We start from the raw sequence: 27,281 nt of genomic DNA, 5'->3' as shown, positions 1-27,281 counted from the left end.
GATTGCCAGGATAGCAGCATACCTGTACCTATACGTGGGAGACATGCAGGATAGATGCGCTGAAAGCCAAAATCTGGCAAATAGGCAACAGATGGCATTACAGAAGGCCCAATCTGATCTGGACTCTTCTGAGCAGAGGCTGCAGAGGAGCCAGGAGTCAGAAAATGACAGCAGACGGTACATCACTAAAATAAAGGAGGATATGGATATAATGCAACAGGAAAAGGCTGACCAGGATACCAGATTTCTGGCCCTGCAGAAGGAGCACCAAGACAGTTTGGACTCCTTACTGCAGAGCCAGAAAAAGCTGGAGCAACAATTAGACTTTAACAGGGCATGCACGGAGCAGGTAGCCACCCTGCAAAGTCATCTAGATAGAGTGAAGGTAGAGAGCAACAAGCTGATTTTGAAAGACCTGGATACCCAGGCAGAGTTTGATGAAGAACGGCAGAAAGCTGGTGCCCTTCAAAGGCAGAGGGACGACCTGGCGGCACAAATGCAGGCTCTTAGTCAGGAAAGAGACGCCTTAGGCCAGGAAGTCTGCCATTTAAAAAGGAAAATGGAAGAAAATCACCTGGCCCACCAGGGACTGGGTGACCTCCAAAAAGAACACCAGAACTTGTTAGAGCACAGCAGGAGGGTGGAGGATGCTCTAGCAAGAAAGGAGCAGGCCAATAGGGACATAGCTCAGGAGGTAACCCTCCTGCAGCAAAGACTGGCCCAGTTCTCCAGGACCAACCAGGAAGCACAGAGGGAAAATGAGGCTCTCTGCCAGCACAATGAGAGGCTCCAGCAACAGGTAGCGATGCAGGAGAAACTGATAGAGTCGAGTAAGGCCTTAACAGAGGAACTGAAAGCACAAATGCAGGCTCTTGCATTGCAACAGGGAGCAGGGGCGGATAGAGATGAGGTCCGCTGGGAAAGAGAGACTCCTGACCATAACCGCAGGAGCCCTAACACCAGGGGCCTTCATCTCCCCCAGTCCCTGGACTCTACCACCCCCATGTCCCCTGGCGCACATGAGCACAGGGCTGCAGGGATGGCAGATTACTATCCAGCTAAGAGTATGGGGCTCATAGGCCAGTACCACTCAGGAATGGAGGGGTGGGCATCCGGGTATGGGCACCCAAGTACAGTACAGTTCGATGGGGAACCCCAGGAGAGTAGGCCCATTAAGGGCATCCTGAAAACCTCTGCCCAGTTAGGTCAGTGGAGGGGGTACCCATCAAATCCTGGCAGCAAGGAGGAATCTGAAGACTCCTCTGAACTGCGCAGGACACAGGAGACCAGGTCCCCACATTCTGCCAGCCATTCCCAGGCTCGCAGAATCCGGGAAAACCTGGAAGAACAGACGGGAACCTCTGGGAGCAGTGCCTCTGAGTCCGAGGATGAATGGACAAGGGTTACCCGAACCAAAAAGGCCAATAAGGCAAAAAGGGCCTTGCTTAAGGACCCCTTAAAGCAGATTAAGGCGATCAGGAGCGTCATCACGCCTTACCATAAGAACGCTAAGTATTCTGTTTGGGAGCACTTAGAGTTGTTTGAACAAATGATGGAGACTTTCCATTTGAAGGACAGCCAAAGCTGTATTCAATATGTAAAGTGGACCTTCTCCCCGGAATACTCCAGTTTCTTTGCGGGGCTGGAGGACCAAAATCATTTAAGATGGTCCACCTATAAGGCGGCCATCTTGAAACATTTTTCTGTTCACAGAAATCCTCAAGAGGCTCGCAAGGCAGCCTACAATTTGCAATGTGGGGAGGATCAGGCCCCACAAGAATTTGTGCAGGAGTTAAAGCGTGCTTTTGCACAGACCACAAGAAGGGTGCGCACGGATAGCAGGGAATTTATTAATACGTTTTTCCATGCCTTGCCCAAATATATCATGACCCAGCTCGTGAGGGATTTTCACGAGAAAAGATCTTTAGACTGGGTCATTGAACAGGCTACCCGGATCTATGAGGTGCAGAAACCGATAGATAGCAAAAGTAATGCCCAGAAAAACCCCAAAGCCAACAGCACCCCTGCTGCTGCCAAGGTGGCAGAGGTAAAGGTCACCCCCGTTTTGGATTTGGAGATGGGGGGGCCTAAAAACCTACCTGCACCTAATAATGCTAGGCCCAGGAGGTCCTCGGGTCAGTCACAGACAGGGAGCCAAGGAGGCAGCCCCACAAATGGGGTCCCTCGCTCTCCTGATTATGTAAGTCCCCGTTACAAGGGAAATCGACCCATCCTGGGTTATGTGTGGACTCCTCCAGCCCAAGGGGGGGGATCCAGCCAAGCACCTAACCCAGGGAACTTCCCTCCAAACGTCCCACAGGAGGGCAGAAATTTACCAAACCCTGGGCAGAACTTTTTCCCCAGATATCCACCCGACTTCCAACCCCAAAATCATCCATCCTTCTTTCCCCAATTCCCCGAGCCCAGACCACTGAATCCGGGAGAGGGGAGGCCAAGGGTGGAGGGGTACCCAAATCTTCCCAACCAGGGGTACTACCAAAGAAGGGACAGCTACCCTTCCCGGGATCAGCCCAGGGGAGAAAACAGGGCCCCGTATCAGCCTGAGCGGGTTTCCCAGTTAGAGCGCCAGGTTCAAAACATGGCGCGGGATATGGGTCATATACTGAGGGCGCAGCAGAACCCTCAGATCAGCATGCCGGCGCAGAACGCACCCAACTCTGGACCTGGTGCTCCAGAACAATGACGGGGGCAGCACCCCGATAACTCACCGGTTCCCAGGGAGGAGGCACAAGGGGAAGGGGGGTGTAAAGCCTTGGAGGAAGCCTCCTTCCTCACTTGTAAACAGCCCCTGGAAACCCAGGAACCGGAAACAAAATCTCTTGCCCCTGAAAGTCTGCCTCCTAAGGAGCAGAGGGGGGGTAGGAGAAACAAAGGACCCAAACAGACTCAGTTTGAGGAGCAAGTACAGGTCTTCCAATTTGAGGGAGAGGGATCCTCAGAGGATCCTGGGAAAAGGATCTTCTCCTTCAGAGAGGGGGGAACTCCTCCCAAAGAAAAATGGGTCCCTAGGGATGCAAATTCAGACTGGGGAGATGTGGAGACTGAGCTACCGCCGCCCACCATCTCATCCCAGAACCAACAGCAAGAAAATCCCCTGGTTCAAACCCATCCTGGTGACTGCCTCCAAAAAGGGGGGGGCGGCCCAGAACCGGAGCCAGGGGAACCCACAATGGCTCTGATCTCCAGTTGCCAACTTTTTCTTTCAGATTCCCAAGACTCTCCACAGAATTCTGCCCAAATCTCTTCGCTAGCGATGTCCAAAACCAGAAAGTTAGCCCACCAGTTGTCCAAAAATGTACATTATCTGTGCCCCCTTGAGGAGAAGGAGGGAAGATATTATGCCCCGGTACAAGTACAGGGGCAGGGTACAATTTTGGCACTGGTGGACACTGGATCTCAAGCTACCCTTCTGTCCAGAAGGGCCTTTGACGAACTGAATGCAGGAAGGGGAGAGAATTACCAAATTCCTCTCACCTCTCTTCCTGGACAACTCCAGAACTTTGACGGGAAGGAAATTCCCGTTGAGGGGACGGCAGACTTGGACATTAAAATTGGGCTACACAAGCTGAAACACCCGGTTATTGTTGATCTTTATCATATCAGATTAAGTGTGCTATTCAATTATTAATTTATTATAAAGTGGGATATATATATCTATTGTTTAATTTATCAAATAAACCTTTTAACTTGCAAAACAGAACTACTTCTTGGCTCAGTGGGGTCAGGGGGATTCCAAGAGAGGGGTGTTATATAGGGGTAGTCATCCAGAACGCATGAACTGGACATAAAGGTATATCAATAAGGGTTTTCATTCAGTATTCTAGACTAGGCGTTGACTTAGCTGTAGTGTTGGATTGAATCCTCTTACAATTCGGTTAACGACGTTGCAGAAACGGTATGTGCTCCATCTGCTCACAGCCATGGAAGAGGGTGTTTGTAAAAAAAACAAATAGGTGAATCCTGCTGTACTTGCGTACCCCAAAATAATGCTGTGAATGGGTCTCTCACGTAAAAAATAGAAGCTGTGCACAACCTCGGAGAACATATGCAGACAGAAGCAGAGATTCATAAGAGTGATTGGTTCAATAATCTCATCTCGTGGGCACCATTGTGGATGGGAGCAACTGTGACGATACTAGTGTCAGTGGTGGTGTTCATGCTGGTGATCTTCTGCACTTGCCAGTTGGTACTTCGATGCTGTGCTAAAGCGATCCCTAGTAGTGCAATGATAATGATGGTTTCAATTGGGGTAAGCAGTGCACCTCGCAGTACAAAAAATAGGCAGGTACAAATAGATGACCCAAATATGCATGGTGAGAATAGAGCAAAGAACTGACCTCTCTGGAACAGTCACCCCGGCACAACCAGATCCTGAAAACTATGAGGAACACTGGGTTTGCTTAGAAGGAGATGGGGGCTGTATATATCTTACTTGCACCCTGGAGCAGTACGCTCCAGTGGGAAAGGTTTTGCATTCAGTATGTAAAGTGTGGGTGCCCAAGAAAGGAACATGGAACATGGAGGTATGAGGAGGTTGAGAGGATGGCAAGGGAGTTCGTTAATATAGAATTAACGAAAGGGGGGAATGTTGGAAAGCAGGGGCGGAAGTCTCAAACTCCTCTGTGATTTAGGATGAGCCAATTGTAGAAGGACATGTAGTAGGGAAGTTAGGAAAATGGAGGGGATGGGGGTACCCGTAGAAGCTGGATCGTAGTGGAAATGTAGTGAATTCAGGACGTGGGTAACGAAACTTCATTTTAGAAGTTATCTTGAAATTGAGGCCGAGTGCTATAGCTATGCCTGTACGCATATATCCCATCCCGAGGGTTAGAAGGGTATGTGTGTCTTTTGGTCACAGCCCAAGCAGCCCTGGGAAGATTAATTTCTTGAACACACATAGTTCATTATTGTGTCTTCTCATTAGTGCATGTAACCAAGAAGGAATGGTTCCTGCACGGCCAAGGGAGGGCCGGAATGGATCTTTGAAGAGATATCCCATGAGAAGGGGGTGAGGGCTTTAGTCCTTCACCAGTCCAGATCTTTAAGTTATAGCGGCATGGGACCCCATGCCAAGGACAAACATTTGAGTGCACTGACCAGCCTAAGACGCCTAGCCATAAAACTCTAAAGGGGCCAATTGATCAAAAATATCACAGAGCAGGGACAGGCTGCCCTGAACATCGGTTCATGTGATTTGTGCTGCAAAGTCCCTGGGGCGAAGGTAACACATTTAAACTGCAGGTTGGAAAGTTGTGGAGGCCACGGCATGTCTGGGTTTGGAGCGGTGGTTCATGTAGTTCTGAGAAGGTATCGCAACCTCGAAAGTAGCTGCCTCGCTCATGTCCTTGGTACCAGGTGCACTGTAGAGCTATGAAATAATGAATCATGTAACCAAATTGCCAATTAGAGTCTTCGTACTTGATGACGGAAGAAGGAGACCCCCCATGTGGAAGGAGATGGTCAGACGATGCTGGGATCAATCGACTGGCATCCTGTATGGAGCCGGATATATGTGTAAAGGTTTGCACAACCAGCTACCTGGATTTGTAATCTATGTGATGTACGTCACTTGTAATGCCGTGTACCTTTAAAACCCATTGCTCATGCTGTATTTGTCAGAGCGCTTCATGGCAGCAGAGTTCTTTGCTGGCACATACTTGTATTTTTGTAAGAATAAAACTTGTTCTCCTTGCAAAAGGTGTGTTGGGCCTTTTTCCCTAGTGGGTTGTATTCTTTCTGTTGTGAGCGTTGAGGGGTTACTCTACAATAGCACATGACAGAAATGAAACTTTGCCTTTCACTTAGAGCTGACTGGAAAATGCTGTTTGCCCACTAGGGCCTTTAAAAACATGGCTTCCCTTGCTCTGGGCTTTCTTTGTCAGTGAGCCACACTCACGTTTTATTCATGTTGCACTCAAAGTGTATATTTGCTTGACTGTGTCCTTCATGTCCTGATGGATGCTATGTTAGTTTTCTCCGTGGTGAGTTCAAAACGTGCTTCGTGTTCTGAGTCTAACCCTGTCATTGTTGCATTGGGGCCTGAATCGCTAGCTCTGTTGTTTGCTCACAGGCCCTCTATGAGAGGGTCGAACTAATAGGACGACGGTATTCTTGTCTCAGAGGGTGACTTTTCTCTTGTGCGCTGTATTGACTTGGGGGAAGGACAGATGCTGCAGATAACATAATTATCTGCCCTTCATCAACAACAGCACAGAGAGAAAGAAATGACAGCATGGGAGGGAATGGAGGGCAGAGAAGGGGCGGGTAAAAGTAGCACTGTGGGGGGATAAGAAATAAATGGCAATCCGAAAAAGAATAAAAAAAATCAAATAGATGAAAGGTAGGCCAGGAACAGTACACAGGAGCATTGTACAACATTTGAAGGAAGTAGTGACTTCGAAAATGGGGGAGAGGAGTGACATGGCAAAGGGGGGCAGAGCAACATCACATGGGGACTGATCGACAGTGCAAAGGTGGGCGAGCGACAGCGCAATGAGGGAGGAGCGGCAGCACATGGGGGGAGGAGCCACAGCTCAAGGGGAGAGGGACAGTGCAATGGGGGACAGCGCAAGGGGAAGCAGGGACAGTGCAAGGGGGGGAAGGAGGGACAGCGCAAGGTGGAGGGAAACCATAAGGGGGTAGGAGGGAAGGCATAAGGGGGACCATGCAAGGCAAGAGGAAGGAGGAGGGACAGCACAATGAAAGGAGGAGGGACATTGCACGGGGGAAGGAGCCATAGCGCAAGAGGGAAGGAGCGACAGCGCAATGCGGGAGGCCCAGCTGATGGGGGAGGAGGGAAATCGCAAGGTGAGGGAGGCATAGCGCAAGAGGGAGAAACAATAGCCCAAGAGAGGAAGGAGCGACAGTGCAAGGGAGGAGGGACAGCGTAAGGGGGAAAGAGCGACAGCACAAGTAGTGGAGTGGCATCTCTTGGATGTATATATAATTGCAGCCTTTGGTCATAGTTGTCCTATATTATAATTTTGATATCAATGTGATTTCTTACAAGGACACCTGTATGTTGTTAGTAGTACTATACCTATCCTATGAACTACAACCTGCAGATGTCCTCAAAACCCATTTTATTGGACAGGTGCAGTACCACTGACCACAAACAGATGTCCTCTTAAGAAATCAGAGATGTTTATGAGGACGTCTGTATGTGGTCAGTGGTACTGCACCTCTCCAAAAAATCATCACGTGTATAGTAACAGTATCCTGAAAGGGAAACCTGCATGTATGTTAAGTTATGTAAATGCGATTCATACCAACACCTTTGCCATTTTGATGGTCTTGAGGCACTCTGATGGATCTGAAAAGAAATATGGTGAGGGGTGTGTTTGTTAGTGGGAGAGGAGGGAGAGCTCAAAAGTGATTTTGCTGTTTTTTAGCTTCAGTTTGGAAAAACTGGTCACTGTGTTGGGTTTGCTTCTAGGTGGTATGAGTGAGTAGGCGTTCAGGTGTGCGAGTCTGTATATGCTGCTTTCTATACTTGTGAAGTAGGGTTGTAATTGAGCGTGTTGTGATTGAGCGAGTTTTTGGAGGAGGTGTGAGGTTTTGAAGGTGTGAATTTTGCTGTAAGATTTTAGGGTTGGTGTTGTGCCAGTCGTGTTTGGGTGTTGTGTGGTAGGTGCGTGGTGTGTTTGCAGTAGAATTGATAGTTTTAGTAGGGTTCATTATATAGATAGATAGATAGATAGATAGATAGATAGATAGATAGATAGATAGATAGATAGATAGATAGATAGATAGATAGATAGATCAGTATGGCAAGCCATCAGCGTAGCAAGCCATCCGTGGGGCACAATATCGCAGAGGCAGAACATTGCGGCGGCAGAACATCAGTGTGGCAGAGTACCAGGTTGCCAACTTGTCTGTGCGGTAAGATATCAGTTAGGCACAATATCACAGTAGCAACATTTTAGTTTGCAAGCCATGAACATGGCAAAACCTTCAGAGTGGTAAACTATCAGCGCTGTTAACCAAGAGCACGCCAGGTTATCATTTGTATGGCAAACCATCAGTGTGGCACACTACCACATTACATACCAGAGATAGGAAAGAGAAAGGTTTACTATTTTGGTCAGCCCGTTACTAGTTAATGCACAAATTCACAAATATTTCCTGTTGCATCATTTTAACCCACAACAGATGTGCGCATTGATCCCCAAAGTTCCACGTCCAGACATAAGCGGAGTGCATGCACTGCATGTCGCAGTGGCACCATGTGCCGGATGCTAGGTAATTCTTTGCCTCTGTCACCATCTTAAAACATGCGCTTTATGGACCCCAAATATTCTGTGATGTCGTTCTTAGTTCCCGCTGTTCAGGTCTGGTTATCCTTGTGCAAGCTCCCTGGAGGTTGAGTGAAGCGAAAAGGACATGTTTGTAGTTATATAATAAAGGACCAAGGGCAGGGGCAGAAGTAATGCCTGGTACAAGCTTTGGGAGTCTGTCGGAGCAGCCCCAACTAAATCTGCATTATCCTTCTGTGTTCTGATAGTGAAGGATGCCCTGCGTTGCCAAAGTGCTGCATCTACGCCGCATAATCGGTCGGATGACTCTCTGGTAAAGAGCAGAATTACCAATGGCTAAACTGGCCAGAATCCCTGATGCTGCCTGTGCACCCGGATCAGCGTTGAGCTGTATGATGGACACCTTGGTATACCTGTTGACACACTGATAAATAATCAAATGCTCATTCTAGAACGCAAAGCATACGTGGTCCCTTGGAGCTTCAAGAAGAGCTCCTACGAAAATATTTTGTCCTCGGACTTTTATTTAGAAGGTAAATTCTCATAACTAGACAGGCAACGCCAAGTCAAATAGAACACAAGCGATGCCCATTAAGACAGAATCAACAACCCCAACCAACATCATCACTCGCCCCATAAGTGCTACCAGGTACCACACTGTTATAGAGTTTTCTATATGTTAGCAATCGCCACACTCGAACTGAGCTGTGGACCGTAGCAGTTACACTGGCCGCATGAGTGGAAAAGGAAGGCAGGTAAGGTTATGAAGGAAGTTGATGGAAGTCGAGGACAGATGGGAAAGGGACTGTAAATACCGGACAGATCAGGACAGAGGCGCAGAAATGTCCCCACACCCCTTCTGGGGAGATTACGCTAACCCAGTGCCTCACTTCAAGACAGAAATGTCAACTAACCAATCCACTAACAATTTCCCCCTCTGCATACACCTCTCAAACTCAAACCAAAACCAACCACAAACCTACAGCACAGCAAACCGCACAAACTTCACTAAATTGCAACAACAAAACAAAAACACACGTATACTCACACAACAGTACACAACGACTACCGGCCACAAAGACCCCAGGCCCAGCCAACGGACCCACCGGGCTGAGGCTGCCAACAGCACTTCACTGCTTTCTTGCACTTTTCCAGCTTCTTCCCACTAACACACCCTCCCTTTCCCCTTTTTCAGAGCCGCCAGAGCGCCAGGGGACCACACCGGTGGTGATAGTGCGCGGTGCAAATGTCCTTTAACATTAACTAGAATAACAGGTATGCACAAGAGGCTGTATGGGGTGCTGGCAGAGACTTTAATGGCGGAGACAAATCCTTTGAATGCTGCTAAATGTGTGCGCAGTTTCTGTTTCGTTTTCATGTTTTCCCCGAAGAGGGAGGGCAATGCATGCAACATTTTCTGGTTAGTAACTTGGCAGTGTACTTCATTTTCCGCATACCACACATACCCAGAAGTACCATGAAGCCAGCCCTAAAGCACCACTGAAACTTTTGTTAAAAATTAGATTTTCCTGCTGCAAGGACGGCGTTGCCCGGCAGGGGCACCGTCCTCAAACTGGGCCCCGTTCTTGGGCCCAGCGCCTGCAGTGCAGCACCAGCATGGGACACCATGTGACCACAACACACACTGGAGGATACCATGTGCCCCCGGCAGGGGTGACATGCAACACACATTATGCCCCTGGCCCAACTGGTATTTTTGGTTCTCTCTGACATGTTCCACATTGAAAGTGCCTAGCTAGAAACCTCTCATCTCATATGCCTTTCATTCATGGTACAGCCATCACACAGTGAGGTAGAAGCAGCTGGGACACAGGCAATCATCTGAAAAATCCCAGTCCGTTCTGGTCGAGCCTATCATGCCTAAGGGGGCGAGGGGGTGCACTGTCTCCAGGCACACACTGTGAAGGCATGTGGTAGACGGCCATTCTCTGTTTACCTACGACCTGAACGCAATCACTGGAGAGGGCGGGGTACAGCTTTAAGTGGCCTGGGGCGAGCTGGGTCCGAGCTACGGCAGTCTCCAGAAAGGCCTTCTGCCGGTGCCCACCCCCAACTAGCCCCAGCCATGCCGATACCCGACGCAGCCTGTGTAGCCAAAGCACTGCACGGTTACACGGGCTGCCGCAGGTGTCAGCACTTTGGATTGGGAAAAAAAGAAAAGGCATCAAAACCTAAGTACTGACACCTGCAAACAGCCTGTGTAGTGGAGGCTTCGGCTACACAGGCTGCCTGATGAACAGGAGGATGGCTGGATGGCCTGGCTCTCCTATTGTTTATGAATAAAGAGTCATCAGGCAGCATGAAAGCCTTTTAACTGCCCAGTTAAAGGGCTTTCATGCTGCCTGATGACTCCTTACCTCCAGCCGCCCTCCTGTTTCTAAGTAGAGTCATCACACAGCAGACAGACCTTTCACTCAAAGAGCTCATGGTTTTTAACCATGCGCTCCTTGAATGAAAGGGCTGCCTGCTGTGTCTGAGAGCTGGGGCGCACTGGTGTCTATAATACCAGTGCACCCCAGCTCCCCTGACTTCACCAGCCCTAAACCCCCACCGCCCTTAGGCAAGGGGGACGCTCGTTAGGGGCATGGCCTAAGTACACATGCACATAGGCCACGCATCCCGATGAGAGCCCCTCCCCCTAGATTTAGCATCTCACTTAAAGCACTGGGGAGGAGGTATGGCTGTTACCTACGTGTGTGATATTGCATTTCTGCCGGTTTGTTTTCCGCAAGATCAGATCACAAAATCACACATCTCAGCATTTCTATCGCCCCCAGCCACCAACATTCTAGCTGTCCAACTTCATCTTGTGGCCATGCACCGGGCTCACGTAGCAACCCTACCCAGTATAGTAGGTATCAAGGCTCGGCAAAGCTTTTAACTCCTCGTGAGGCCTCCCTAGAGTTCAGAAGGGACGGGTAGTCGAAAGAAGAAAAAGGCACGAAAACCTACTTAACTCTTCAATCCTATCCATGTGATCCACTAACTAATAGCAACCCTGGCTGGGATGGGTTGTATCAAGTACTGAGACAGGGGGCATACAAAACATGCAGTCGCCAGATTACGCCCCTGCTCCTCAACTCGCACAGTAGCAGTCGAATTAAAGTGTGTAAAGGGCAGTGGTGGAAAGGGAAATCATTTAAAGGGGATCCCACAAAGGCCTGTGTGGGGGCAGAGTTTGGAGGAGGGGGCAGGGTTCCAAGGAGGCAGAGTTCAGTAGGGGCAGAGGTGGCAGTTAAACTACTCTCAAAGGAAATGTTCACAATGTTAGTTTTAAAAGGGTGCAATTTCTTTCATGCTGCTTCTTTCCAATAACTACGCGGGCAAAATATAAAAGGTGCTCACCTTTTAAACCCAGCAATCTATAGTGCAATATTCCACTGGAAAACAAAATATCCAAATATGAGACATGTGCTTTGATGACAATGTTATGTGGTCTTGTGGATAAGCGTCAACACTGGGAACGTGCAACCTGGGGGAAATACTGCTAGCCAAAAACATGAGCAAGATGCCCTCAAAAACACCCAAGGGGTGCCTGTCCTCTGGAAGAAAATAAAAGCGACACTGTCTACCCACATGTATCCTTTCCTTGTACCCTGAAAAGCAGCACAGGGCCACAATTAGGGAAAATAACTGTTCCAGTCTCAAGGATTGTGAACTCTTACCACAGCCTGTGCAAATATTCACAACTCACTATCATCTCCCCCCCCCCCCTTCACCCTCCTGATTGGCTTCCAACAATGGTCTGTTTTTATAAAAGATGGCCTGAAAAGTACACAAACCATAGTAAGGTGCACACAAATATATTTAAGGATTGATATATTTGTGTACATACCTCACCATGGTTTGTGTACTTTTCAAGCCATCTTTTTTTAAACATAAGGAGAACTAGGGTAGGCAAAACGTGTACAATTGTGCCCCCCCCCCCCGCACACCAACTTGACTGAGAGACAGACTACAAATACCAGAATCCTTGTTGGCATATTTCACCGATCCCCCAGCTTCGCGAGTGTTCCCTCAGCAAAGCTTGGGACCCAGTGATATAATCTGGTCTGCGTGCGCTTCTTTGACCCTCGGCGAACCGGAGGGCTCGGAGCCGTGCCAGGCCGGTCCCGAGGTCTGGCCAGACATCTGATGCCGGATCTCGGATCCGCAAGCGCCGGCTCATTGGCCAGCGCTGGTAAAAAGGGTAAGTAAACAAATAAAGTAAAATCTATCAAAGGACACAAAATCACAGCCACTGGTAGAACTTGTCATGCCGCGCTGCATTTTTCATAACTGGCAGCAATTCCCTGCAAATTGGACGAACTGGAGAATCTTCGTGCCATATTCTCATAAATAATTGGAGACCAAACACTGCTGTCTTTAAATCATCCCACGTCACGCTAGTAAGCATTAAACATAAAACATATCATAACAATCCTGTCCCACTCCCCAATAAGAAAATGAGCAAATAAAAACCGATGGTTTATTTTAACATAGATTTCAAATGCATTTCTTTTTCTTGGTAGAACTCGAAAAAATCAGTTACTTTGATGTTAATGCTAGGATGGCACGTGCTACCTCAGAGAGAAGAAAACCATGTTCTGTGGCAACCATACTGGAACACCATGAATCTGGGTATTCCCATCACACAATTCAGGTTTACAGGCGGCCACTATGAGTCTAGGATTTAGGATGGCCGCATGTCATTTAAAATCAGGCATGGTCAACATGGCAGCTGATCAGCTTTGCAAATCAGTTCCCCTTGTAGCCCAACAGGGCCAGCAAAGTAGCCAAATATAACCCAACTCTTGCTGGCTGCGGAAAGAAAGATTACAACATCCCAGTTTTGAAAGTGACAGTCACATGGCCTGGTACCCTGATTGTGAGAAAATGAATTAAACAAGCCACTATTGGGTTCTGGTTACATGTGATTTCATCGAATGAAAAAACAACAAATGACATTTTAACGGATAAAAAACTAATACCAAAATAACTAATTTCTTTTTTGTTGTTTTGGGGGGTTCCAACCCCAAAGGCCCCCCCCTTTTTTTAGTAATACTTTCCCTCCAAACCACTATTCCCAACCCCATTTTTAGTTGTTTTTTCCAAAATGAGTTATTTTGGTATTAATTGTGTTTTCATTCGTTGAAATGTCAATAGTTTTTTATTCAATATAATCATTGCATACTTTGGGTTCTATGTTCTTAGATAGTCAGGGTTTTCTTTGCTGAATTTTTTGCTGAATATGTTTGGATGAAAAAACGAATTGAATGATTTTATTTTGGGGTTAGCCCCCAAGCTCCCCTTTCCCTGTTATCTAGTCCCTATTCCCCACACCCTGTACCCCTTGAACGCCCTTAACCACACACACCCATATTTTTCAATAAGTTTTTTCGGCCAAATATGTGCAGCAAAAAACCCTGCAAAAATAAGCCTGGCGATGTAACAACGTTGTACCCAGTACTGGATTACATCAGCGTAATGGAACAAGAAATACCATTTAGTGTTTTGGCAGATTTTGTCACAGCATTTCCAGTTGCCATGCCAACCACAAAGTCTGCTTTCCAGCACCCCTTTAGTCAGTCTTCTCTGTAGCAATGGTGTTGGTGCTCCACCAAAATGCTCCAAAATCAAAAAAGAAGTGTTGTTAATTGGTGCCTTCTGAGTGGTAAATCGGTGTGAAGTAACATGACGAATACTACTCCTGCGGGCAGGTTTGCTGTGACCTTTGCTGCCTGTGTACAACTTGCTTAGAATTGTGAGTCAGTTGGTAACACATTGGAATGGTGCACGTGCATCCTTGTAAGGGTGTCTGGTTTCACAATAAACTGATAAAGACCGCGGTGAAGACCGGATGTGACATGAGGGGCAAGGCTCACCATCATTGACCCAGGTCCTAACTTGCCATTCTGGCCACAGGTGTGTTCACAAGTCTTTTTACACTAAATCAGAAACATTTTTGGAACTAATTAATTACTGGATACGTAGGGCCTACGTATATACTTCATTCATGGTTATAAATATACAGCAAATGCCCAAACTATTGGCTTTATCAATTCCTGTTCATCAATGTAACACGGTACTCCCCTAACCTTTATATACATATAGCTGACAAAGTCAAAGCTAAAGTGACAAAAACACACCACTCAGAATGTCTTTACATGATGCCTGCCTTGAAACTACCCTGTACATTTTCAAAAACAAAATAACTAACCTTAATGTTGGGCTGTAATCAAACCATAAATACATTTAGTTTAAGAACCAAGGGCCTGCCTTAGCCATGGCGTCAATGGCGTCTCTGCATGCCACCGGCTGGAGCCAATGCAGAGGTGCATGTCTGAAGGCAGCACGTTCTGAAAACCCTACATGTAGTTTCCACACACATGATTTCTCACCTAGAGAATAAATCCTTCTCTGTAATTTTGGATTCATTTTTAGCAATTGTAGCTTAAGTTGCCCCTGGCTTTGTGTGGCAACTATTGTGGGGCTGGCTGTGGGCACACGGCCGGCCTCAGAGGAGCTGGGGCAGGGCTCAGCACCCTGTTGGGATTGCCAGGGTCACCCAGACTTAGTGGTTGCATTGAAGGACCATGTTAGGCCATAGGGGTATGGCCTGGGTGCCAGAGGCACTGGATGTCGGGGGAATCCTAGATGGAGGGTGCATATGCAGGACCCAGACCACCAGACTGATCTTTGGGGCCCAGACCAGCAGGGACCTGCAGGACCGTGATCGCACTGTATGGGCCTGCAGGCCAGGGCAGCAGGACCGTGGTCACAAAGCGTGGGCCTGCAGGCCAGGGCAGCAGGACCGTGGTCACACAGTGTGGGCCTGCAGGCCAGGGCAGCAGGACCGTGGTCACACAGTGTGGGCCTGCAGGCCAGGGCAGCAGGACCGTGGTCACACAGTGTGGGCCTGCAGGCCAGGGCAGCAGGACCATGGTCACACAGTGTGGGCCTGCAGGCCAGGGCAGCAGGACCATGGTCACCCACACAGTGTGGGCCTGCAGGCCAGGGCAGCAGGACCGTGGTCACACAGTGTGGGCCTGCAGGCCAGGGCAGCAGGACCATGGTCACACACTGTGGGCCTGCAGGCCAGGGCAGCAGGACCGTGGTCACCCACACAGTGTGGGCCTGCAGGCCAGGGCAGCAGGACCGTGGTCACCCACACAGTGTGGGCCTGCAGGCCAGGGCAGCAGGACCGTGGTCACACAGTGTGGGCCTGCAGGCCTGAAATGAGAGATGGATTCAGCAGGTCCATTGTTGGAGTCTGCAGCGTGTGCATGCTGGGCCTCCTTTTATTAGGTCGGGCCACGACACGGTCGTGGCCCATCTTAAAAGGGCAATACACTTGGAAGGGTCACACATAACAGCTACCTTAGTGTTTTCCATTTTGGACGTTAGCAACATCAGGCCTTGTGTATTTTACCTGTCATGGTGTTCTCGTAACTAAGCAAGTAACCAGGAATGCTTTGTCTCATTGTGCAAAAAATATTTGATGAGCATTTTATCAAGTGGGGCATGGGAAACCTTTCAAAAACGTATTAATCTTCATGACTAAAGTACGCGCAATCATTTCCATAAGGGACTAAAGAGTTGACAACATGGCAAATAAACAAAGACAAATCAATTTACAACACAGAAAAAAACGATCATAGAATCTTGATTAAGAATGAAAACTACAGAGCTCATTTTGTGTGCTTTCTGGGGTGCTAACCACCACTGTTCCTAGTTAGCCGCAAGAGGTTTCTGAGCCTGGCCAGAGGCTGCCAGGATGGCTGAACTGCTGCAACTACAAATGACACTAAGGAAAGACTTGTCGGAAGACTTGTGGAATTGGAGGGGGGGTGCTCATACTAAAGTAAGGGGATTCCTCTACTGAACAGGAAGAACCAGAAGGTAAGAAAAAGAATGCTCCTGCACCCAACCTTTGGTCATATTGTAGCACTATTTACCGCTTTCAGGGGGCGGACTTGGCCGGTAAACAGCCCGTTCCCCTCAGCCACGGTAGGCCAAGTGAAGTGACTAGCTTAGGACTGATACCAACCAAGGTTGCCCCGGAAGCGTTCACTAATGGTAACTGCAACCTGGGGCTGCGGTGCTAATATATCAATCTTTTTACTGGGATACCAGACAGGTGCTCACCGGAGCCGCTGATGACTCCTGCAGTCTCTTTGATGGTGAAAAAGGTATGGGTTTGGCTTATTGCAGTGGGCTAGTTTGACAAGTAGTCTGCCAGGGTTGGGGACATTTTCTTCTTGCTCAGCAGGAGAGCCTTTGGTCAGAAGTGAATTCATTCTTTGTCACAGCTGTGCTAACAGAAAAGGTTATGTTGTGTCCGGGAGATTCTCTTTCTGGCTTGCTGCTCAGAAATTAATGTTTATAATTTATCTCTAATAGTCTCAGAGATGTCTTCTTCTGGCTGGAGTCCCTTTCAAGAAGGTGCTGACCGGTAACCGTATCTCCGGAGGGTGCTCTGTCTTTTGAGTCGCGGCTGGTCTCTTAGTGTAGTGGCAGGAGTATGGCCAGAGTACTTTATTTTTCAGTGATACTGGCTCTCTCTGCAGATGGTTGCATTCGGAATTATACTAAAATGTTGCCTCCAGAATTCCGGCTGCCGAAAATTCTGCCTTTTTTTCTTCAACTCCTCTTACACCACGGCCGTCGGACTTCTGGGGTTCGCAGTAATTACATAGATCCTATAATTCAGTTACGGAAGGCCTTGATGTAAGGCTACAAATGGATAATCGAGAGGGATGATCAGAGATGGTCTCCCTGCAGAGTGGGCGTTGCCATGCGTCCCCCCCTTGGAATGTGTCTGGTAGTAGATTAGAGCAAGATTTCTGTATTCAAGTTATTCCCAGCTTGCCTAGTTCGTGGCTTTGGGTCAGTGCCCTATATAAGGTTTTCAATATTGAATGGACTACTTTTAGGGTGTTGGAGATAAAAGTCAATTTTAAGGGAGCAAAAGAGTTACCAAAAAAAATGGATTCATATCTTTGAAAAAGATTATTTTAGTTGTTAATCGGTTTTCTTTTAATTAAGAAATTCCTGTAAATTATTTGATTAATTCTAAAACCTCAACTTTCTGCATACGCTTCCCATACAGAAACTCACACAACCACATCTCTGCACAGCAATATGCACATACTTCACCACACTGCAACAACAGACTAACACATAATCCCTCACAACAGCACATGGGAAGTTGCACCGACCCGAACACTGCACTTAAGCTCAGCGAATGGTGCAAACTGAACTGAAGCTGCCAACAGGAAATCATAACTCTCACTTTCCTTTTCCCACTACCCCCTACTAACACCCCCCCCCCACTCCTTTCCTTTTTTCCACACCCTCCTTTTCAGATCCGCCTGGGGCCCACTCCGGTGGTGGTGGTGGTGACGGTGCGCGGTACAAATGCCTTTAACATTAACCATTTTTTTTTCTCGAAAATATGGTGTGTGACTAGTGCATGGACCTGATTCCCTTTAAAAATGATGCCCACCATGCAACGTAGAGCAGGGCATAAGTCCCTTTCCTATGTTGATGACGGATATCTTGTCAGGGTGTGGAGCAGGCGGTGAGGGACCGGAGCGGCATGCACACGTAAGTAGGTGAAGGAGAGTGAGAAGTGGGGGTTGGGGTGAGGTCGATAGAGAAGTAACGGATGTGGGAAGTGCAAAGGCAGGAGGAAGCGGCGACTTGTCCACAGTAAAAAAATAAAATGGTGGCACGGGGGTGTGACTCGGGCAGCTGGCACGGAAGATGGGTTAATACTGGCAGGACACCCCTAGATTCATGATTGGCTGGCGCCATTCCACCGCCTGCTAATTCGATTTTGAAACCGTATGGTCTTTTCTTTTTCAAGCTAAATTGAAAATATAGAACAGGTCAAAAACATAGTCAAAAGTTATTTGCTTATTGAAGAGAACATCTAAGTTTGTATATTTTGTGTTTGCACATAGGAAGCAACGGGGCGCTGTACACGAGGGGTTAACACCACTCTGTCAAATTAATCTAAACATTTTCCTTAATGAAAACAGGAGCCAATCAAACCTCAAAAGTATGTTCCTGCTATTAGATCTGCACCCAAAATAATCTTTAACTCGCTTGCAGGTGTGATAAATAAAACACAATGTGCAGTACACGACCACACCCCCATTAAAGGGGAATCCCCGTGTCTGGTTCTGATCTTATCTGGCCTTCGTGGGTTTCGGGCTCTTGTGTTGGAAGGCGCCTGCAGGTGGAACCTTGGAAAGAGAGGAGCCTTTGTTGCCGGCCCACTGCACAGCCTAGCTACATGGGAATGTGGAATGCACCCGACCATAACCTTACGTTTTTCATTTCTGCATGACTAAATGTGAATAATAGTTCCGTCCCAGCCAAGGGGGAAGTGTCTCCCTTGCCCAATTAAGCGGCGAGCGTGTTTACATGTGACCCTTATTAAATAAAGACGCATTCCAGACTTCAGAGACTTTGCAAAGCCTCGGACCAGCATGGTGCGCCTGTTATTGTTTCAATTGTAGTGGAGCAGCAGTTCTAATGGAGTAAATGAGCACGCCTACAGCTGTTCTAAAAATGGAACATATAATTTAGGCAGTGCCACTTTTTCCAAATGCTGAAACTAAACTAGATTTAGAAACATGGGAAGGTTGTTATGTTCTTGCGACGCAGTGGCTTCTGTATAAGGGGGATCTCTGGCTCTGCCTCCATCTTGGCCCTAAAGATGGTCTGGATCTTTCTCTAGACATTCTCCGAGTAGTAATAGTCTTTTCAGTCATCAGAGCTTGGAGCTTTTCTCATACAGACCAAAGTCACCATGGTCTCTGTAGGCCCTTGTCTTGACAGTAAGTGCTAGTCACTATTGTCAGTCTGTGACTTTCCGCTCTTGAGAGTGACTCTAGAACAGGGGTCTGCAGCCTACTGCTCTCCACATATTTTCGACTACGACTCCCATGATCCCTGACTACACTGCCTAGGGGTAATGGGGGTTGTAGTTCAAAACATCTGGAAAGCCAAAGGTTGCGAGACCCCTGTTCTAGAGCATACTCAAAGCTCCCAACATGCAATGACTTACTTCTTGTCTTCAGCTTCTCACTGTCAATACGCTGTGTTTCTGAAATGGTCAACCCACAACTATTGCTCACAAATATGTCTCTCATGATTCGTCACGGCCACTCAACTGGGCTTTTAGAGCATTAGAATCTCACACATCTACAAGCAATGACTAATTGGTTCTCTTAGTTTCATCAGAGCGCCTGCACTAGCTAGACCTTTGTAGTGTTAGATCCACGATTCCCACTCTACAGGTTGTTTTCTCTCGGCTTTGCCAGCACTACTGCACTGGATTTCTGAAGTATTAGGGCTGCTACTCTTAGACAGTAATTCCTCTTGGGTTCTCTTGGCGATGTTGGCGGCATTATTGCGCTTGACGTTGGCGCGCTAGGACCACAATTCACCATTGGCAATGTATCTTGGGGTTTGCGCTTTGCCAGTGGCTTTGCACAAGATTTTTGGAATCTTCGAACCACAACTCCCTGGGTTCAATTGTTCTTTTATTTGCTTGGTGTTATCAATGCGTGAGCCCTTGTGAGTGTTAGGGCAACAATACCCAGTATGAAATTGATTGTTGAGCCTCTTGGTGTTGGCAATGTGCTATGCTTTGGGAGTATTGCACCACATCTTCCAAAGTGTACCTTGTTATTCTCTTCTCTTTGGCAACAACACTTCTATAGAACTGCTGAGTGTTGGAAACACAATTCCTAGTATGCAACTTGTATTTGCTTGTCTTGGCTTTGTCAGCATCACTGTGCTAGCCTGTAGCAGCGTTCATACCACAACCCCAAATGTGCATTTCCAGCCCTCTGCTTAGATTGGATTGCAAATTGTGTGTTTTAAAAAAATATTTCTGTATTTTCCTTTTGGGGATTCGGCTACAAGCAATCAAAAGTGTAATCCCCTCCTTTCTCCTCACGTGCAGTGACATTGCTTCACTGGTCATTTTTATTGGGCAGCTGTGGCACCTGCTGTGTAGCATTCCTCCCTGCAGGGGATGTGCTCTGTGTGTTGCAGATAATTTACCATGGAGCACCTTGGAGGATTGACGGGTGTTGGACCCAATAAGGCATGAGTATTGTAACACTTGAAACTGACAGTCTCTCTCCTGAGGCTGTTCATTGAGGTGATGGCTGGACATGCAGGTGTCGTGGTAAGGAGTTCTGCTCTGATGTCTCAGGACTAAGAATTTCATATCCCAAAACTTTATAACGTACAAATGCAGTTATTGATGTACTTGGAATCTGTATTGCTTACTATAAAGACTGGAGGGGGTGTCTGTACTCCTGCTCTCTATATGGCAGAGGAGAGGCACAGAGGACCCCAGCCAAGATTCTTTATTACGTTAGCTCTGGTCGAGCAATCAAGGCCTAGCTTCTCAAGAGGTGATGCGGGCTGGTTCTTAAGTACAGTGTAGTCCCCAAGCACCCACAAAGGAATGTCCACACACTGTATTAGTGAAGACCCAGTCTTTATATAATTAAGGTTCAAGGTTATATACACAATCACAATAACTCACTTTGTGCTCAGTAAATCTACAATGGCAAATATATACACAGCTCTACGTGGTACCCCAATTGCTATCAGATTTCATTAAAGTGCATCAACTGGACTTTGTTTAAATGTCACACAAATCAAGTAATAAAGAGAACCAACAATAGATATAGGAGGAAAGCAGTTGGTTAGAACAATAGGCAGAATACTGGCCCTGTTACCTAGACGTAGTTCTGTGTGAGGATCCCCCCACCTGGGCAACCTGTAAATAAAGATATCGTACAAGCCCAGTCCATATATTGTTAACAAGAGTCTTATTTCCTTCTAAATAGTTCTACAACCCCAATGTACCTGGAATAGCAGAGTTTGACGTCGGGTCGGCGACGGATCCTTCTTGAGCGGCTCCCTTTTAAGGCAGGAGCCACGGATCGTTGAGATCCCATGAGGAAAAAGGGGTGAGCACTGTTGTTGCGGCAGCAGTTTCGGTTCTTGCGGTACTCGTTGACGATTGGTTGAAAACGTCCTGCAAGCTGAGGCATGCGGTGCACCTCGACGACGAGTGTTCGTTGCCGCAAAGAGTCAATGAAGAACTTTAAGGCAGCAAGGGCACGGGTCGTCGGCGTCTGGTGTCGGCAAACAGGTCAGGATCATGGCTGGCTTCAGTAGTCAGCGCCTCTGAGGTCTTCGGGTGGCGGGAAACCCACTGGCGGATTCTCCTCGATTGTCGGCGGCCTTGACTTTCTCCGGCAGGACGAAAGCGGTCAACAGTGATGAGCAAGGGAGTCCTTGGATCAAAATGTTCTTAGGCAAAGGGAGCACTGCAGCTCCGGTCAAACACCAAATACCAAACTCCAAATACGAGACACCCATAACATGAAACGCGTATTCGTCACACACTCGTCACACACTCCATTCACCCAGATCCCACCCCATGGGCGTACCCTCAACATACAGTCATTGGGAAAGCTCCAGCCAGTCTAGCCTGGACTTCCCCACAACACCATAAATGGAACTTCCACCCAACAGCCAGTCAGGGCTTCCCGGGACTTCGGGAAAAGTAAGGTAACAGGCGACAGAAAGCAAGAGGCCACAGGGGCCATCTTGTTTCCTATCAGGAATCCACTGATTCCAATGACAGGGCCTTGGCATCCCAAAATGGAGGACGCTCAAGGCACCTGTCAGTTCAGCACAGAGCTCTCACCAGCCCGTACCCTGCTCTGTAGGCCACACACAGGTGCCCAAAAACATACACTAGGAGTACAGGATCGTACACCCTCCCATGGGTGCCATAAGGGTATCCCAAGGGTCTGTTCCCCAAACCAAATAGAGAAAGAGCTGCACCGCCAAACAAGACAGAACACATGATAAAAAGAAATAAAGGACAAGGATTCAGAGGCCCTGTCCCTCCGATGCATTTCCAGCATCACAATTACTAATACTCAGGAAGGCCCTTGAAGAAGAATACTACAGTGATAGACCTGGTGAGCAGTGGGTGCTGACTGTGAGTGAGTTTGCCTGACTTTCACTGACCAACAGACCACTGTTTGGTGTGCAGATGTTACGTACAGGTGGTATCAAGGGATATAAGACTGTAAGACAGCTGATTGCTGCTACCCCACATGCTGGGCTGACAACCCATCTCCTCTCCTTTGTGCTCCCCCTCCCTCCACTTACCTGCTAGCTTTGGCCCCTTTTTGTAGCCACAGCTCCTTCCGTTGACGCTGCCATGGAAAGTGAGAAGGGACTCGCTGTTGAGCCATGCTTACTTTTCCATGGTGACCAGTTTAAATCGTGCATGATGTTCGATATGATGAATGGGCACCGCACTGCGCATGCCCATTCTTCAAAGGGAACATCTTTTTTTTTCACCAAAAGCACCACATTTCGATAATAGCTTTAACCCCCTTCTTCCTACCTTACCATGGCTTGGGCTAGAGGGTCATTACCGCCCAAGCCTGTCCCATAATGTGTGGTTTAACACTACAATGTTAGAGTAAGTGTTGTGAAAAATGAAACGGGCACCAAGTCCATTATGCAACATGTATGTAGTGATTCAAGCGTGTATACCTTCTATGTCCGAAAATGCTCGTTGATATGCACAGCAAGCTAGAACCCTCACTGGTGCTGTTTGTCCCCTTCCCCTATTTCGTAGAGGTATGTTGAAAGAGTGCAATAGGAGTGCATCAGACTGTCTTGTAATTATAACTTTCTGTCAGAAAATAACGCATATGGTTATTCTAGGTTTTGATAATGTGCTGTGACAAGTAAGACAAGTGTAACATTCTGATTATGACTTCAGTATATGCTGGAAGTGATACAAACATTGTCATATTTGAGAAAGAGGCAGTTATAAATGTTAGTACAATCTAAAAATGTGTTTTTGTATTTAAATAGCTACTTTTTCAACACACCCCCGCAAGACGTCAGTTTTTTTTCCCATGGCGACTGTCGCCAGTAGCTGTGGTGGCTCGAGAAAACATGCACCGACTACACAACTCTCACCCACACAGAAAGAGACATAGCGTGAAACAGAAAGACGGAGAGAGAAGAAAAAACACAGTGAGAGAGGAAAGGAAAACGCTAGCGTGGTGTTTGGTACACACAGTACAGTTCATGTTTATACATGGTTTGCCTAGATCGCAAAAAGCGTCTCTCTTTTTTTTCTCTCTCTTTTTTCTTTTCTTTTTCCTCCTCCCCCAGCGGTGCTCCGGGAAGGGCTTGCATTTATTTTCACTATAATCTTGTTTGTAATCCTGGACTTAAAGGATAGTTCCGGGACTTTTTTTTTATTGTCCCTACGGGTCGGCCATGTGTTTGTAAGCATAAATCGGTAGATCGTAGGAAACTTTCCTATGGACCTTACCCGACTTTTCGCCCATTATCGCACTCGAAATCAGCCTCCATTTTGTGATAATCCTATCATTCCGCCGCATCGACCTGGCTCACCTGCCTTTGCGGCACTAAATCAAATCCCCCGCCCCTGAGCCTGACATCAGCAGACGCGTACTGCCCATTTCAAGCACGTCTCGTGTCAACAATCGCTGCGCCTCAGCTATTGACGTGTTGCCATGGAAATGGCAGGACGCCTCTTTCCCCAATAAGTATAAACAGACCGTTTCACAACATACAGCAGCAGATTTTCGATTCCATTCCTCTCTCTGTGTTACTTTGAGTATTCTGTGACTCGTTTCAGTGCTCTGGTCAGCTACCTTCGCCGCTTGTAGCCCGTGTGAACACCTGTACCATCTCTGTAAATTATTTTACTATCTTTACCGCACAATGGCCACAATAATGCCGTATATGTACGAGCCCGAGTACACCGAGGAGGAACTACTGGAAAGGCAAGCACGCGAAAACGATGGGGATTCGGACGGCAGTTGGGAGGACCAGTCAACGGATGAAGAGCCTGGACCATGTCGCATGGACGGCGTCTCCACCTGGTGCACGTGCAATCGGTGCGAGCTAATGCCAACTGAGGAGGAGAACTGCTGCTGCCGTGAAAATTCCGGGTGCTTGGCCTACATTTCGGAAAGCGAGCAAAGTCTGCAGGAAGGCGAGCAAAGTCCGCAATGCATCACCGAGCTGCCAGAGTTCAGGGAAGCCTGCCTCTCACGGACAGTGTTGAGGATGATGATGGTGCTTATGCACGAACTTCGTGGCACTGTTCGTCCGCGTAATCCGAGTAACGAGTAAGTATACTCTGTTTGTGATGTCAGTGATGCCACCACTATTTCATGGTCGTCTCCCACATATAAAATTACATTTACATATCATTCGAACGCATGTAAATTGGTTCCATATAGTGCATTTTCTAGATATAATTTTTTTCTAAGAAAAATGACATGTGTTACCTGAATCGACATTGATAAGAAAGTTTGGTCAGTTTAATACAGTTTGCATCTTTTTTTTTCACAGGTGGTACAGGCTGGTGGCCTATCGTTGCTTCACTTGGTGGCTTCACGGGAGGCTCGGACACCGCGTTCGGAGAGTAATACCTGCCTGTGCGGTACTTGCCATTAGACAACATTTCCCCAGTGACAGTGGACAATACCGCAGATTTTCCCTCGATGTGCTGTAACCTCAACTTTACAATGTGTAATGTTTATTATTTATGTTTAACTAAAATCTAAAATAAAGCCCAACATATATTTTAACAATGGTTGTTTTGATTTTTTAAATGAATCTAGTGTGTCTCCGTTGAATAGCCTTCCAGTGCCTTGTCTTGTCACACCACATGTCTCCGGCCAGCATCCTCCCTCACCCTGGCCGCACACCTTCAATCCACATAACCGTTGAACCCATATATGCAGCAGTCATACATATATTATTTTGTGGGTTGGCATCAAGCGTTGGCAATAAAAAGCTGTTGGATTTTATTGATACAAAACATGGTTATAGGTAAATAATAAATATGGTTGATCATAATAAATCCTCTTTTTGGGCACCGGGTACAGAGATGACCCCCATATATTCTCCTGGGAGGGTGAGGTATTTATAAACTCACCCCCCTGCCTTCCATGTAGTAGATCCTGCAGCCATCCTCTTACATTCAGTTAGATGGCCTCTCCTTGGTGAGGCCCTGCGGCAAACGGGTCTTGTCTGCACGACCACCGCCCCGATCCACCCCCCCGCCCTATCAAAGGCAGTTCGCACCGGGGTACTTGTGCTGGCAAGTGGAGCTGTCAGGGAGCGATAAAGGCCAAGAGGTGCCAAAGACCATGTACACTTCAAAGTGGTCTATAGAGCATGGGTTGTTGTTCCCATGTCTACCTCCAGACCCCGTGTCTCCTGCCAAGCATCCCCCCTCACGCTGGACGGCCCCCTGCAATCCACATAAGTGTGTCTCCATTCACGAGTCTTCCTGTGTCTTGTCTGCACGACCACCGCCCCGATCCACCCCCCGCCCTATCAAAGGCAGTTCGCACCGGGGTACTTGCGCTGCTGGCAAGTGGAGCTGTCAGGGAGCGATAAAGGCCAAGAGGTGCCAAAGACCATGTACACTTCAAAGTGGTCTATAGAGCATGGGTTGTTGTTCCCATGTCTACCTCCAGACCCCGTGTCTCCTGCCAAGCATCCCCCCTCACGCTGGACGGCCCCCTGCAATCCACATAAGTGTGTCTCCATTCACGAGTCTTCCTGTGTCTTGTCTGCACGACCACCGCCCCAATCCACCCCCCGCCCTATCAAAGGCAGTTCGCACCGGGGTACTTGTGCTGGCAAGTGGAGCTGTCAGGGAGCGATAAAGGCCAAGAGGTGCCAAAGACCATGTACACTTCAAAGTGGTCTATAGAGCATGGGTTTGTTGTTCCCATGTCTACCTCCAGACCCTGTGTCTCCTGCCAAGCATCCCCCCTCACGCTGGACGGCCCCCTGCAGACCGCATAATGCCACGACATATACACGTCATTCATTCACAAACACACCCCTGTTTCGAATTCTTTATAACCCACTTCATATTTCTAATGAGAACTTCTTTGCGCTTTGCTAGTCAACCCGTGAAGGTGCTGGTTATCTGCTCTTCGTCTCTGTGAACTTCCGTGACCACTTTGAGCAAACTCGTCAGTTTGCAACCTGTGAACTGCTCCCTGTTCTACGACAAGAAACTACTCTGATCCCTGCATCTAACTGTTTGTTCGTCAAGGTAAGTCCATGTACCATAATCATTTTGCGTCCAATTTTTTAATTTATATCTATTTGCTAGTAGTCATCAAATTGCATCCATGTTTTCTTTTCGTTCACGACAGTACATGCAAGGAACTAGTCACATGTTCTGAGTTTAGTCAAATTACTTTTTCTATTTTTTGAAAGTTATTGAAATACTTATCCGCATGTGAATAACGTGTATAGTTCCAAGAACCAAAACGGACCTTGCATTGAACCTTTTATGTGTCATTTAATGTTTTAACACATTGGTATTCATAGAGAATTGTTGATCTTTACTTTTCAGAACTTTCCATAATGCCTGCCTGTTCCATTGGCGGTTGCCCTTCGAAGACCCATAACAAATCTGAAGATACTATAATGCATGTTTTCCCTAAGACAATAGATCAGATAAGAGAATGGGTCCGATATTGCGGATATCCAGCCTCTGAGCTAGAAAGTAGAGTCCTTGAAGTCTTTGCGGACAAGAGGGGTGATCGATACCGCATCTGCAGCAGGCACTTTAGCCCAGACATGTACTCCACATCATTGCTAATAAAGAAGAAAACACCGCGAGCGAGGCGAAAATTGCTCTCAACCGCTATTCCCACTCTATTCGTCCACATCCCTCCACTGGTGAGTCAAGTTTACGTATTTGTCTCTCGGCCTTGCGGTAGTGTGTAGCATTAGCTAACAATAATTTCCCCATTTATGTATCCACTCAATATGAAGGCGGAAGATTCTCCATCCGTGTCGTTCTTGCAGTCATCAGCCACTTCAAGCGCCTATCGGGTAATCTTACTTAGCTATTCT

The 27,281-nt window shown here is 47.5% G+C and overlaps 1 protein-coding gene across 4 annotated transcripts in view; it reads left to right on the top strand.

Moving 5' to 3' along the window:
* NOS1AP (nitric oxide synthase 1 adaptor protein) overlaps nucleotides 1–27,281 on the top strand; it is a 1,516,567-nt gene that overhangs the window by 861,828 nt on the left and 627,458 nt on the right. The window lies entirely within an intron of this gene.

The sequence above is a fragment of the Ambystoma mexicanum genome, chromosome 1q (genome assembly GCF_040938575.1).
Source record: "Ambystoma mexicanum isolate Mex_15411 chromosome 1q, UKY_AmexF1_1, whole genome shotgun sequence".
NCBI lineage: Eukaryota > Metazoa > Chordata > Amphibia > Caudata > Ambystomatidae > Ambystoma > Ambystoma mexicanum.
Note: the sequence above shows the minus strand (reverse complement) of the source record. Positions and strands in the feature narration are given on the sequence as shown.